Source organism: Amphiura filiformis, chromosome 19, assembly GCF_039555335.1.
Source record: "Amphiura filiformis chromosome 19, Afil_fr2py, whole genome shotgun sequence".
NCBI lineage: Eukaryota > Metazoa > Echinodermata > Ophiuroidea > Amphilepidida > Amphiuridae > Amphiura > Amphiura filiformis.
In genome coordinates, this window is record NC_092646.1 from 21797997 (window position 1) to 21812058 (window position 14062).

Below are 14062 nucleotides of genomic sequence, written 5' to 3' on the forward strand. Positions count from 1 at the left end.
TTTTGCATGGGTAATATCTCAGCTGTAAGTATTCTAATATGCTCAATATGAGATAAGAGAGATGTCCTACCAAAGGGCTCTGACTGGCAAAAAAATGGACACAAAATTCATTTACTCATCGAAGAGGTGCTGCGGTGCACATCCCTGGAGTTGATATGGAATGGCTCACATATCTTTTAGCATCTTTAGGTAGTGAAAACGAGAAGAATTTGTATCCTTGTTTGATACCGGATCAGAGTTCGTTAGACATTTTTCGCTTCGAATGTTCTTGTTAGTATTGCTTCGTTTGATAAGAGCTCCAAATGGAATCGATTGCATACATACTCCACTTAATAAAAGGCATGTCCCTCTCCAGCCGTAAATATCCAAACATTATTTGAGTCAATATTGGCATCATAATTATTCCTAGCCCAGTACCACAACTGTAGATTGCTACAGCAGTGTTGAAATAGGAATCGAACTAGTCAGGAACGTTTCCTATTGAGATGACATCTTGGAGAATCAGAAATCCTGAAAAATAAATATGGACAAACAAAATTGTGTGTTTTTTCTTGACCAAGGCTGGGTTCGAGTCCAAATTCTCGACTGTGGAGTCATAACCCTCTCACCATGTTCACTGTGTTCCTGCTAATTGTTTCCCAACAACCACTAACAGGAGGCTCGATTATCTTTTGGACAAATATTCCATAAACAAGCCTACGAAACTGAATCAATTTCTTTTGCACAGAACCAGAATTTTACTCACTATTGATGGTTTTGCTCAAGGAGGTTTCACCTATCATAGTCGATAGGCATCTTCAGAATGACGATGGTAGATCGGTTTCGGTTTGCCGGATCCCGAATGTAGAGGGTGTAATTCCAGTCAGGAGGAGATTGTTTATGTGATTCAAGAAGTGGCCCCCTCGTTCCTATTCATGACGTTGGGTCCTCTTCTCCAGACCCAAATGCATAAGCATGTACAATATTGATTGAGTATTAAACTGAATTGCAGCGAGAAGAAACTTCTGCATATATGAATTGAAGGTTTCATAGTATGTTTCTACACCTGTTAGGGCGTATATCGAAACGGTGTCCATATCTGTGTGCCAAAAAGGGCCCCTAGCCCTTTGACCTGGCCCGTCCCTATTAGCCTGCCCAAAAATTTGCCCCTCCCTTTTGGCCTGCCAAAACGTTTTTGCTCCCCCCCCCCTTTTTTTGGCCTGCCAAAAATCATTTGCTCCTCTTTTGGCCTGCCAAAAAACCTTTGCCCCATGTAATTTACCACGCCGAAGAACACATAATTATTGCCCCACCCCTGGAGCAGATGAAAACATGTCTGTTCCATTTTAAATAATCAATGAACACATAACTATATGCAACACTTTCCCAGGAGGAGTGTAGGTGCATTGGGTGTGTATGAACAAATTATGAGACCAGTCGAGGATACTAGTCCACATATCATATAACCAGCTCTAGCACCAACCTTCCTAACAATTGGCTTTGCTGCTAAACCTGTGAATGATGAGAAAATGAAAGTGATAGTCTGGTGGCAGAGCAAGGTTAGATGGTTTTGCCAGTTAAAGTAGTTTTCTTAGCTGATTATTACTCTTTGAGTGGTACAAAATAAGATTTTGGGGGATGTAAAATGGTAACCTTTGGGCAATTAGAAATATTAAAGATGGCCGCTATGGATACTAAAAAAGCTTGGTTATTCACTAGTAGTACCAAAATAAATAATAACTTGAAGAATTTTGTGTAAATTATTTGCCTTTTCGATGCTTTAAGGTTATTAATTATTTTAAACTGTTGTGAATTGGTAGTTCACAGCATCTTACGAATGGTAGTGAGCTTTGGCAAAAATTGCATTGCTCAATTCATAGCAAGCATGTAGAAGAATTAAAATATCACAGATATACTTTTATAGGTGCTGCGGTTCTTGAGTTACGTTGTAAAGAGAGCTGAAACAACAACACTTTTGTAAAACATACATAACTAATTAACAATAATAAATTAAGCAAGTTTGCAGAGTATACGATTTGTAGAATGAACTTTTGCAAAACATCAAGGTGTTAATTTTCAATAATATATTAATCTAGATAATGAAAATCGATTTTTAGGCTGCTTCGACCAACAATACCACGTCTACCCTTAAATATAAACTACACTGCAAAAAATCCGGTGTTGAATATGCAACACCGAGCTGGTGTTGAAGCTTCTGGTGTTAATTTACGGTGTTAGATTGTTAGATTAACACCACGGTGGTGTTAATACAAAATCTTAAATGTGCACTGCATGGACTTTTTTGTAGATCTAAGTGATCTATTATTTGAGTGGAAACCAAAAAAGCATACAATTCACGCTCATTGACCGGGCTCATTGATTAAGATGTTAACAATGATTAAAGATGATAATTTCAACACCCGTACCAGTGTCACTTCTACACCAAAGAGTGTGGACCTCTCAGAACACCGCCGCAGTGTTAAATATGTTCAATCAACACCAAATGGTGTTAAATTTACACCACAGTGGTGTTGAATATAAGAAATTCAGGCAAAAGGATCAAATCAACACCCAGCGGTGTTGAAAATGAAATTAACACCGGAAAAAGGATCAAATTAACACCAGGATACAGTGTCAAAATAACACTTCGTAGTGTCAAAATAACACTTAGCAGTGTTTCATTAACACCGAAAAGTGTGGACCTCTCAGAACACCACCCCGGTGTTAAAATCAACACCCTCTGTGTTACTTTTATCACCGACGTTTTTGCAGTGTATATACAATTTTAAATGTGACACTCTCACAATTCAAGAAATTCAAAATGGCCGCTGTGTAACTTCATAAAAACCATTAGTTTCAAGGTAAAGTTCTTTTGCCAGATTTTGTTTCTTACAATAATCGTACACCCTATATAGCATTATGCAGATCCAGTTTGACACTTTACTTCTTCACAATCGCATAAAAATTCCAAGATGGCCACCATCGAAATGAAAGGTAAAAATATAACACTTTTTAATATAAGACTTTTTGCAAGGAAGTGTGTTGAGTGACAGCCTGGGTTTAACAGCTTCCTATTTTGCGATATCTGAACTGATATCTGCATAAAAATTATCAGCCTAACTTGTACCAGTCCTTCCTGAGCTTCTTCAATTCCTTGACGACTAATATCAACAGCGCCTGCAACTGCAGCCGAAATTCCGGGACCGATCATTATAGCAACATGTAACCCGGTAGTCGAACAGATGGTTTATAATTATCTTTGAATCTCTGAGTAAGACATCCAATGGAACTTGAAGATCCGTTGCTCGCTTTTGCATAAGACTCCTAACGATGTTGCCAATCAGTAAAGCTGACAAGGACATCTTCAACATTTGTAGCGTGTCAGACACTGATTATGCAACCAGTGTGACTTATTAATGCGAATGATTGTGTACTCTCGTACTACCTGTTGGGCTACTCTTCGGGTGCTAGGTTTCATTATAACTTCACCTTTCACTTGCGTTAAAGTTGCAACGGAATACAATAAAGAACTAGAAGCTTACCGGCAAAGCTTGTTTGGAGTTCTTCATAGAGTGATTTCCAAATGTGCGCGGCATTCAGCAGGATTCCAACCAGATAGGACATCTACATCATGTTTTAGGACTTAATCAGTTGCATCTTCTTCAGATGCTGCAACATCAAAGTGTGTATTGCTTTTGTCACTAAGAAACCTAGTCATATAGTTTGTCTGTTTGTTTGTTTTATTTCTTCTTTAACCTGGGACACTCAATCAATTATTGAAAACACAATTAATTATATGTTCTTCCTTGAGGCACAGGTTCCCTGTGATGCCTAGCTCCCATCGCGTGAAGATCACTAACACAGATGTTTCTGAACGTCCTCTGATTACATTTGCCCAGCTATCACCACGATCCGCGCATTTTGCTATCAGCTACTCCTAGTTTTGTCATCACGTGTAGATATGCACAAATATGCAGGTTTTCAACTGTCTGGATACTTTGAATCTTTTGAAGTTCACACACTTCCCCACATTAGAGATCCTGGAAGTCAACGTGTGGGTAAGATCAACGTAGTCGTTTGGCGGACTGGGTAAAACCATCTTCTGCATAATTGCCAATATTAGTTTTGCTTGTGCTAATTTTTATGAGGGTTAATCTTAAGAAATTTATCTTTAGCAAGGCACCTTTCCAAGCTGACATACAAATCATCCTCATCACTGCTCACATAAATCTTGCTTGCATTGATGATTGTTCAGAGACCAACGATGAGCATTAATACTTTCGTTCCCGTATCGGAATTTGAAGATAAATTGAAACAAAAACATACTGTTTCAATTTAAAAAAATGGACTGAAGAAAATATGCTGTCTTTTTTCTCCACACGTTGGAATGTTTTCTCGTTGTATAGGCCAGTTTGTCATTTTCAAAACTTTGTTGCAGATATCCTGGCAGATATAAAGAGGTATCCAAATGTGCAAAAAAGATATTCCATATATTCATCTAAAAGAACTGCTTTAATAAAGTATTGTTTCGTTTTAAAAAGCATGGCCTCTTTTTTAATTGTAAAAATACGTTGTGTGCGCAGTATGCATAGAGACTACGAGGAAATGATGGACTCAAAAGGAAAACCTGTTTGCCTGTTTCTGTCACAGGGTTTTTTCTAGCTTATCCTTGTGCTTATACCGATAACTACCGATTCATGTGATGTTTAAACACTGGTGCATGTGCTTTGAAGGAGGCACTCCAATTTTCCAAATGGTTGAAATGTCCCATTTAATCAATGTAGGCTATTTAAAAATCACTTCCTTGGCATAGTAATTAATGAATCTTAATACTCCTTGAATGTGTATTTTCGTAGAGTATCATACAATTATACCCACAGTTCTCAGGTATTCGTGTTGAAGGACATAATACCAAGATGAAAATTTATACACATGTGATGATCTTTAATTCAATCAAATTGGTGTATTCTATTGCTAAAATGTTCTGAAAGACAGGTAAAATGGTTAAGAATGAAGTTGCGTTGTTAATAACAAGAAACGCTTGAGTATGAAATGTTATAAAAACCAGTCACTATGATAAGAAAGACAGTTACCTATATAATTGTGAGCATACATTTCACGACTCACGGGACGCCATCATTGCAATTTGGGATCACTGAAGCGTGTCAGTTCATAATCCACATGCATATAATCCGTATTGAGCCAAAACTACCAATAATGCGCACTAAGAACTCTATCAATATTTGTTTTGTCACCAACAAAATCATTTTAATGCTAGTTCAGATTTACTTGTCGGCCATTTTGAATATCTCGGATTGCCCAAGGGTGACAATTTTGCACCCCTTAGAATCTTATTCTACACCACTTAAAAATCATTTATCAGCAAAAAACAAACTTTTACTGCCAAACACTATAATTATTTGGTATCATACCTTTTGTCACTAAAAAACATTTGAATGTTATTTCAGAGTTACGTGGCGGCTATTTTGAATATCTCGGAATGCCCAAGGGTGACAATTTTACACCCCCTAGAATCTTATTCTACACCACTCAAAGATCATTTATCAGCAAAAAACAATCTTTAACTGCCCAAAACACTATTTGGTATCATACCTTTTGTCATTAAAACACCATTTGAATGCTATTCTGTCGGTCCGTGTCACGTCACTTCCGGTTGATGATGTTCGAGTGAAAACAAGTCCCTGATTCGATTTTTGTTGATGATTTCTGTCATTGGTGTAATGTAAATTTCGATCGCAAATTGTCAGTGGTATCAAACAACCGTTTCTAAGTCTTCAGAGTGAAAGAAACTTACTTGATTTACTGTTTATATACTGACAAACTTAAAATTAAATTCCATGGTCGAGTGTCGTTTTTTCCGAAATTGAATGTCACTCCAGCAACATCGCTATGTAGCCTCCTTCACAACCGGTTTCTGTTGTTCACAACAAACCGTGAGCCACATGCAGTTTGGGCCCGAGACTAGAGATAGCCCGGATGTCCGACCGACAGAATTTCAGAGTTACTTGGCGGCCATCTTGAATATCTCGGATTGCCCAAGGGTGACGATTTTACACCCCCAGAATCTGATTCTATACCACTCAAACATCATTAATAAGCATAAAAAACAACTTTAACTGCCCAAAACACTATAGTTATGTATAGTACGATACCTTTTGTCACTAAAACACTATTTGAAAGCTATTTCAGAGTTACGTGGCGGCCATCTTGAATATATCGGATTGCCCAAGGGTGACGATTTTACATCCCATGGAATCTTTTTCTACACCACTCAAAGATCAATATTCAGCAAAAAAACAAACTTTAACTGCCAAAACCATCTAACCCCCAAAATATGGTGTTTGCAGCCGGACTATGATGTTAAAGATTGCTTCATTTTTGGTATCAATAAATCAGTGGTGCCCTATAATTCTCAGTAGCACTGCGAAATCATTTTGCTCTGTATTATGAAATTAGTTTAGATGGGAGACGAAATAGAGTACAAGTTCTTCTTTTTCTTCTTTCATTTTCTTTCTTCATTTGATTCTGTTCCATCTTTTGATTGCGTACTACTTTGACAGAATCATATTTAGCAGTACTAAACAGCGTAGCGTCTTCCTTTGTGCATGAGAATCCGAGTGTTGGAAAGCGTACATTAGTATTCTTCGTGTTCCAACATTGAAAATCAAAGGGGCATGTGTAGGGGTGGGGATGTGTAGGGTGTTGGGTATGTCATCTGTGGGAATGTATGTTCTTACAGGGGTTCTAGAAAATGAAATATAACTATCGTATTTTTAGCTCTAATTTATATTGAAATGTGTTAGAAATTTGTCAAAATATGAGAAAGCAAAATTTTCTTGACATATTCAAAATTATTTTGCTTTAATGTGTTTTTTGTCCTACTTGAGTCGGTCGAGGCAACCTATCACGCCAGACTCCTTAAAATGAAAGCAGTACTTAAATAATTCGTGAGGTTGTGGAGAACTACAGTCATTCTAGGTAGTCGTCTTAAGCTGGTTCACTGCAACAAGCTTAAAGGAGTATTTCGTGATCCCAGCATCCTCTTTTTATGACATTTTTCAGTACATATCTACGAAAAAAGCCTATTCCCAAAATGTCAGTTGATTCCGATTTTGCGTTTGCGAGTTATGCATGATTATGTGTATTACACTGCTCCATAGGGTATATTGCTGATCCATTGATTATCCTTTTCTGGTGCATTGTGGGATAGAAAAGGGGGCAAATCGATCGCTAATTTGCTCCCTTTTCTATCCCACAATGCACCAGAAAAGGATAATTAATGGATCAGCAATATTCCCTATAGACAATGCGTTGTAATTTCGTTCTGGTGCACCAGAACGAAATTCAAATTTCACGATATCTTTGCAAAACGAATTAATCTGCAAGAAAATTTTTGTACATAAACATTATGTAGCCAGAGGTTTCTAGTGATATAAAAATCTCAACTTTTTTTGAGAAAAGTGGGGGGATGAGGCTGTGGATCACGAAATGCCCCTTTAAATGATTCTACACTGTTTGAAGACAAATTTGAGTCGAATTTGACATAATGTCTGGATCATAAATTTGACTAGGAATATTCAACTGGACCATTGTAATAACAGAAGGTAGGTTAAAATGTGATTGAAATGGGGTTGAACTTAGGTTGATATAAGGATTGAAAACATAATGTTGAAATTAGGTTGAAAATAGGTTGAAATCAAGTTCCAGTCAGATATTAGGTTGAAACCGTGTTGAAATTAGATTGAAATCAGATTGAAATTAGGTTGATATTAGGTTGATATTGAGTTGAAGCTAAATGTTAAATCGGGTTAAAATGGGTTGAAATCAGGTTGACGCTTCAACATTGATCCCGTTGTTGATTTCAAGGTTGATGTAAACTTTCATTTTTCAACCTAATTTCAACGTTGATGTATGATTCAATGTTGATGTGCCTGCTGGTTGGTATTAAACACACGTACAAAATTAGCCTGGGAATTAACAGGGAAGCTGATCCTGATTGGTAGTGTGCGCGTGACAAAAACCATAATCACAAACTAAAATTGAGGCAACAAGTTACTTTAATTTAGTGAAAGTGTAAGTTCAACAAATTATTTTGAGTGTAGTTTACAAAGCAGTGTTAGTGCGAGCTTCATTCCAGGCATGATGGACCAGAAGGACACAATCATGACATAGGCACTAGCAGTATCCATGGTATCAGTATCTCCACATGGAACAACACGTACTGCTTTCTACACGGAACAGCAAATACTGTGAACAACTTTGAAGTACGTTAAATACTTCAACGTACCTGTAACAGATCCCAATCCCACAATAATTGATATTGATGATCCAACAACCCAGGTATCAGTAGATAATTGCTCTTTGATATCTGGTAACAGTACGCTAAAACTTTTGACCAGACCTTGCTCCAGGAACAGCGCTAAAGTGACTGAGAACGGTACAATCCAAGATGTTGCACTGTCTTTGGTCATCGTCATTGTTGGTAGTGCTTTGAAATTATTGTTTTTATATTACGTTATGTCTTTTGAGAAACCAATTGTCTTTTTAAACAATTTTTTAACGTAAATCAATCTTTCACATTCTAAAACCACGTTTTGTATAGCTGACAGGTGACAAACAATGATTATCGACATACATGTAGTAATATAAATTTCTCGAACCGGCTTGACGGTCAAAGTCCGTAGACGTGTATCGATGTTACACATGTTCAAGTTCAAGTTCAAAGTAGTTTATTCACATATGCTTTTCCATCTTACATACTGCAGTTACTGTCCGTTTTCCTATACACAATACACAGTGCTCTTTCCCATTGACGCGTGACCTATACAAATAGCCCTACGTTATAAGTATGGGGATATGACTAGTTAACGTCGCTGTGTGAAAAATAACCGGCCAATATTAAAAGTACTCTTCTAAAGTTCTAGAAAATATAGTTTTTTAACACATCCTAAATTTTTAGCTAATTTAGATGTTTGGAAATATTCGTACTTTGGTGTTTTAGTTAATGTTATAGGTAATAGTACATTGCCTAGTTAACGTCGCTGTGTGAAAAATAACCGGCCAATATTAAAAGTACTCTTCTAAAATTCTAGACAATATAGTTTTGTAACATGTCCTAAATTTTTAGCTAATTTAGGTGTTTGGAGAGGGTCGTACTTTTGTGTTTTAGGAAGGATATGTAAACGACAGATAACACCAAAAATATGAAGAAATTATTTCCAAACCGTGTTAAGTCAACAATCATTATGTTGCTCATTTTCAAGAATGCTGGTTTACAAAAAGCACGCCATTGTCTCATTTCGTGAACAAAAGTACACATACCATTGTTTCCTTTCGTTTCCTTTATAATCGGTTACCCAACTGAAGCTATAATACAAACTTTATTGCGATATCGCACATGAAAACAGTCACATGTGCACAGCCAGAGAAGATCCGATTTAATCAGTTGAGCTGTTTCAATGAGTGTTATCTTGGTTTAATAGCTTTTAATGGGGTTAAGTCCTGAAAAGGTCGAGATGAATTCTACTGTAGACATGACTGCATCATGACATATCAACCGGGCACATGATAACAATATAATAGAATATGAACAATAGATAACATAGAGTATAATAAATTAAAACACAATACACTCATTATGAGATGGATAATAAACTATAATTAATACAAAATGAATTTTAAATCAATACATCAGTATAATGTAAATGAAGCAAAAGAAGTGACAAATGAATACATTTAGACAGGTAAACTCAATATGAGTTGCCTTACACTTGGAAAAAATAATCACAATTTCAAAACTGAACAATATTGGGGGAAATTTGTTTTTTTAATAGATGCACTATCCAATCCTGCACATTATGACACCACATTGAATCTAACGTGACCTCAAGAAGTAAAGTTACAAACAATTGAATAGACGAAGGTCCAGTTTTAAAAGTGACAAACTGACCTATACAAGGCGCAAAAAGATTCCAACAAGCGAAACAAAGAGACAACACAGTTTCTTCAATGAAGCGTTATTTAAGGCCTGTAGCTGTTAATGTGACACTCTCCGTCGAGTTTTTCGATAAATTCATTAATTTCTCAAAAAGTAAAAATAGCAGTTTAACAAATAATAGTTCAAATGAAAGCCATTATTGGGGGCATAATTATCGTATCATTAAAATAGGTCTGACACCAATTAAAACATGTGTTTTGATGTCCCAAGTTCATAGTAAAATATGCTCACGCTCTTTTTTTACAGATGGCCTGGAATTTCATATTTCGGTTGCAGCGATTGCCCAAAAATAGGTGGTATGCTTATGAAAAGCGTTTCCGCTTGGAATGTAGATAGTTATTGTTGCTATTACTGTTCGCGATTTTAATTTATGCATTCTTTAGCCGACAATTTTCAATGCAATTTACACACTCAAAATGTCGCTCGCGTAAATACTGATATTTTAAACAGTATCCGTTTTTTAAACGAAACTACTGTCCACATTAGTTCCCAAGACTTTGATGAAAACATAGATACCAAATCAGACTGCATGTGACGAACAGATTTTAAACTAGAATTGAAAGAACCAGCGTATGCCCTATGAAAATGCTGTTTCGTAATAAATCGCGTTGTGATAAAAAGAGGGAATTTTGACATCCTTTTGGCTGTTTTTTATACCAAGGAAATGCGTGACCTACCCCAAACTTCTCATGTAGCCTTGACTTAATGTCCGTGACTGTTTGATATTATTGAATTTAGACGATTTGAACTATTTACTTACATTTAACCCGATGTTTGGCCAGAGAATGTTGTATTATATTCCAAAGATGGCGACAGCCAGTAAAAAGGACACGTTTCTGCTCAGATGTTTCAGAGTTTGAGACCATATATTCACGGTTTTCCTATTACAATTCAAACCTATGACAAATTTGGCTGGTTTGCGATATGCGATTTTTCATCCTGATGTGGTAGTGATGTCAGTACAGTGAGCATTTAATTGGGCACAGCCACAGAATTAAAACCAGAGAACCGGGACTCGACCGCCATCTTGATACAGGCATGGAGCAAAAATTGGGGGTATTCGGTTTCCCTCGGAATGCGCTCGAGGCATTCGTTGTCATGCAAACGCGACATGGATGATGGGCGCATTTGAGAGTCGCACTTGATGCGACCTGTACGCGAGTACCAAGACGCTTCAGATGAAACGCAGAATTGTTTTCGTTCGTCTCCGCGCACCGTCGGCAAGGACCCGAATACCCCCAATTTTCTCCCCATAGCTGACGGCGCGATTGTACATGCCGGTATAGGGAGTCCCGGTTCTCCTTCTCTAATTCTGTGGGCACAGCCAAATAATTACTAGCGTTCGGCCAAAGCGCTGATGTACACATGCACACGCTTAATACGCCACATAGATGCGCGAGCGAAACAGCTGCTTCAACGCGTTGACGTTGACTGCCACATCAGGGTGAAAAATGGTAGGCCTACATGTATGACTATAAAACCTCAAACACGCCCCTCGATAAAGGTTGGCAAATGAAGGAGGCGGCAGTTTAGCGAATATGCGAGTGCAAGCGCCGCCCTAACCGTGGAAGGTTTCCGCATACCGAATATAGGTTTATATCATGGCCTCTAGGCCTCATGGTTTATTTTTCGAAAAGAAAGCATAATCAATTGAGAAGGGAATGGATATTGCCATAATAATATCAAAGTTAATACTTGTCGTCCATAACAAGAAGGAATGCATCACGATTGTATAATATCCAGCTTTGGTATTTCATTTGATTACACTAAACATATGAAGCTTTATCTTTACTAGATTTATGTACTGAACATTTGCAGACCAGGCCTTCTACATGTAGTGAGCACCACATTAGATTGTGTTTACAAGAAATATTTATAAAATAAATAAATAACATGAATCCATATAAGATTTATATAGTGCACCAGAGGATACAAAGCGCTGTAATTTCGCTGCTACTAGTGAATTATCAGAATCAGATATCATCAACTATGCCGATTGTAGCCGATTAGATTGTAACATCCACTTATTATCTCAGCAGTTCCCCAAAGTCCATTGGATGAAGAAAGATGTGAGCGGTATGAATTAATAAGTGTCGCCTCCTAGAAATATCTTAGATCACCAGCTTGGATGATAAAATATTATCTAGAAACAGGCATCTGTTTTTCAAGGTCTCCCTTTCATCTATTGACCTTAAAGAAAGGATTAAAATTATTGAATAGAGTCCATGACCTGACGCAACGCATTATTAATGAGTAGCTATTAGGGACAGTCATGATGTTATGGTTGAGCGAGCAACGTATGACCACTACACAGGTCAATGGCCTGATTGCGATCTGGCGGGTTTTTAAAAGCACAGTCCCTGAACTACGGTGTACCATGAGGGACATGCAAACTTAAAATAATTTTTCACAAACTCAAATATTTTTTGCAAACTGAAATGATTTTCTACAAACTCAAATATTTTTTTACAAACTTGAAATATTTTTTTTCTATCTTTCTTCTTTCACGCGAGACTCCCAACGAGACTAATGCTATCGAGATTGAGTCTATTCGCGATGCGATATGATTTTTTTTAAAAGAAGGGTCTTAGACCGCTCGGCCACACGACTTGTTGGTATCCATCTTGAATTTTTTTACATATAATCGCAACCTCAACATAGGCTTACCACGTGGCAGGCAAAGGCAGAAAACGTACCATATTTTGGAATTTTATTTGCTTAAAAACATTAATGTGTATTAATAGCGCCCAATTGTTGTTAAGGAGGCTGTGTACTCTCAGACATGCATGTAGTCAAAGTGCAATAACTTTGTAATTATTCGCACAAGACAAATAAAAGTATACATTTGTATGAAGGCAAGACATCAATAAATCTTCATATAAAAACAGATTTGGAGTAAAAACAACAATTCTGAAGAAAATCACAAAAAGTGAGTTTTTGGCAATATTTGTTAGGTACATCATAACAAAAAACACTCTTTCCAAAATATTTTATTTTGTTTTTAGCTCAACTTGAGGCTCCATTCCAAAAGCGGTTTTTTTATATTTTTTTATATCAATTGGCCTTATATTTTGAGATATTGACCATATAAGACATCAAATTGAACTTTTTGAAATTCACAAACACCTATTTGCACAAAATGATGCCTAAAATCGGAAATAGACCAAAATATAAAAAAAATGAGAAAACCGTTTCTTGAGTCAATCGTGCTTTTTACGATGATCATATTGGCTTACCTATAGATGCTGTATTTATTGAGTTATCGTGTACATAAATCGTCATTTTACCGAGAAAATGAACATTGAAATAATGGCCGTTGAAGTTTAAAGTGGTCACATTTTGCACTTTCATCGAATTTCACAGGGAATAGGGCAGTTTTCGTTTTTGTACCTTATATTACGTGAACATCGGGTAAATCCACAGCCCCTTGAGAAGTTTGAGCGAAATCCATTCATAACTTGATATTTAAATCGGGGGAACTTGAAAAAACCCACATTTTATCAGCTAAAACGGAGCCATTTGACCACTAGGTTTTTGTGAAATCAGTGCTTCCGTGGTGTTTCCATAAGATGCGCCGCGCATGCAGATAAGCGTCGCGTATGCGTAGCGTATTTGTGCGTTAACAAATTGCGCGATACGCAACGCGATGCACTGTTTCGCGCGTGTACCCTGCTGGTTCAACAAAGATTTTCTTTCCTTTTCAATTTCAAACACGAGTGGAATAGTGAAATAAAATCCTTAAAATATTGCAGTTGGAGTTTACAAATCTGGATTTTCATTCCTTTTATTTATAAAAAACATAACAAAGTGCAAACATAAAAAAAACCTCAATTTTGCGAAAGAAACAATGTCTAGAGTACACAGCCGCGTTAAGAGGCGCACCATTTGATTTCCAAGGGGCATGGGAGTTTTTTGAAAAAAAAAACTTTGCCCACTAGTGAGACGAAAAAACAACTTCGCCCACTAGTGAGATGGAAATTTTGTTGCCTCACTGGTGAGTAAAACAAATTTCTCCCACCCAACTTTGTATAAAGGTATACATTATAATTGAAAAATAAATAAAAA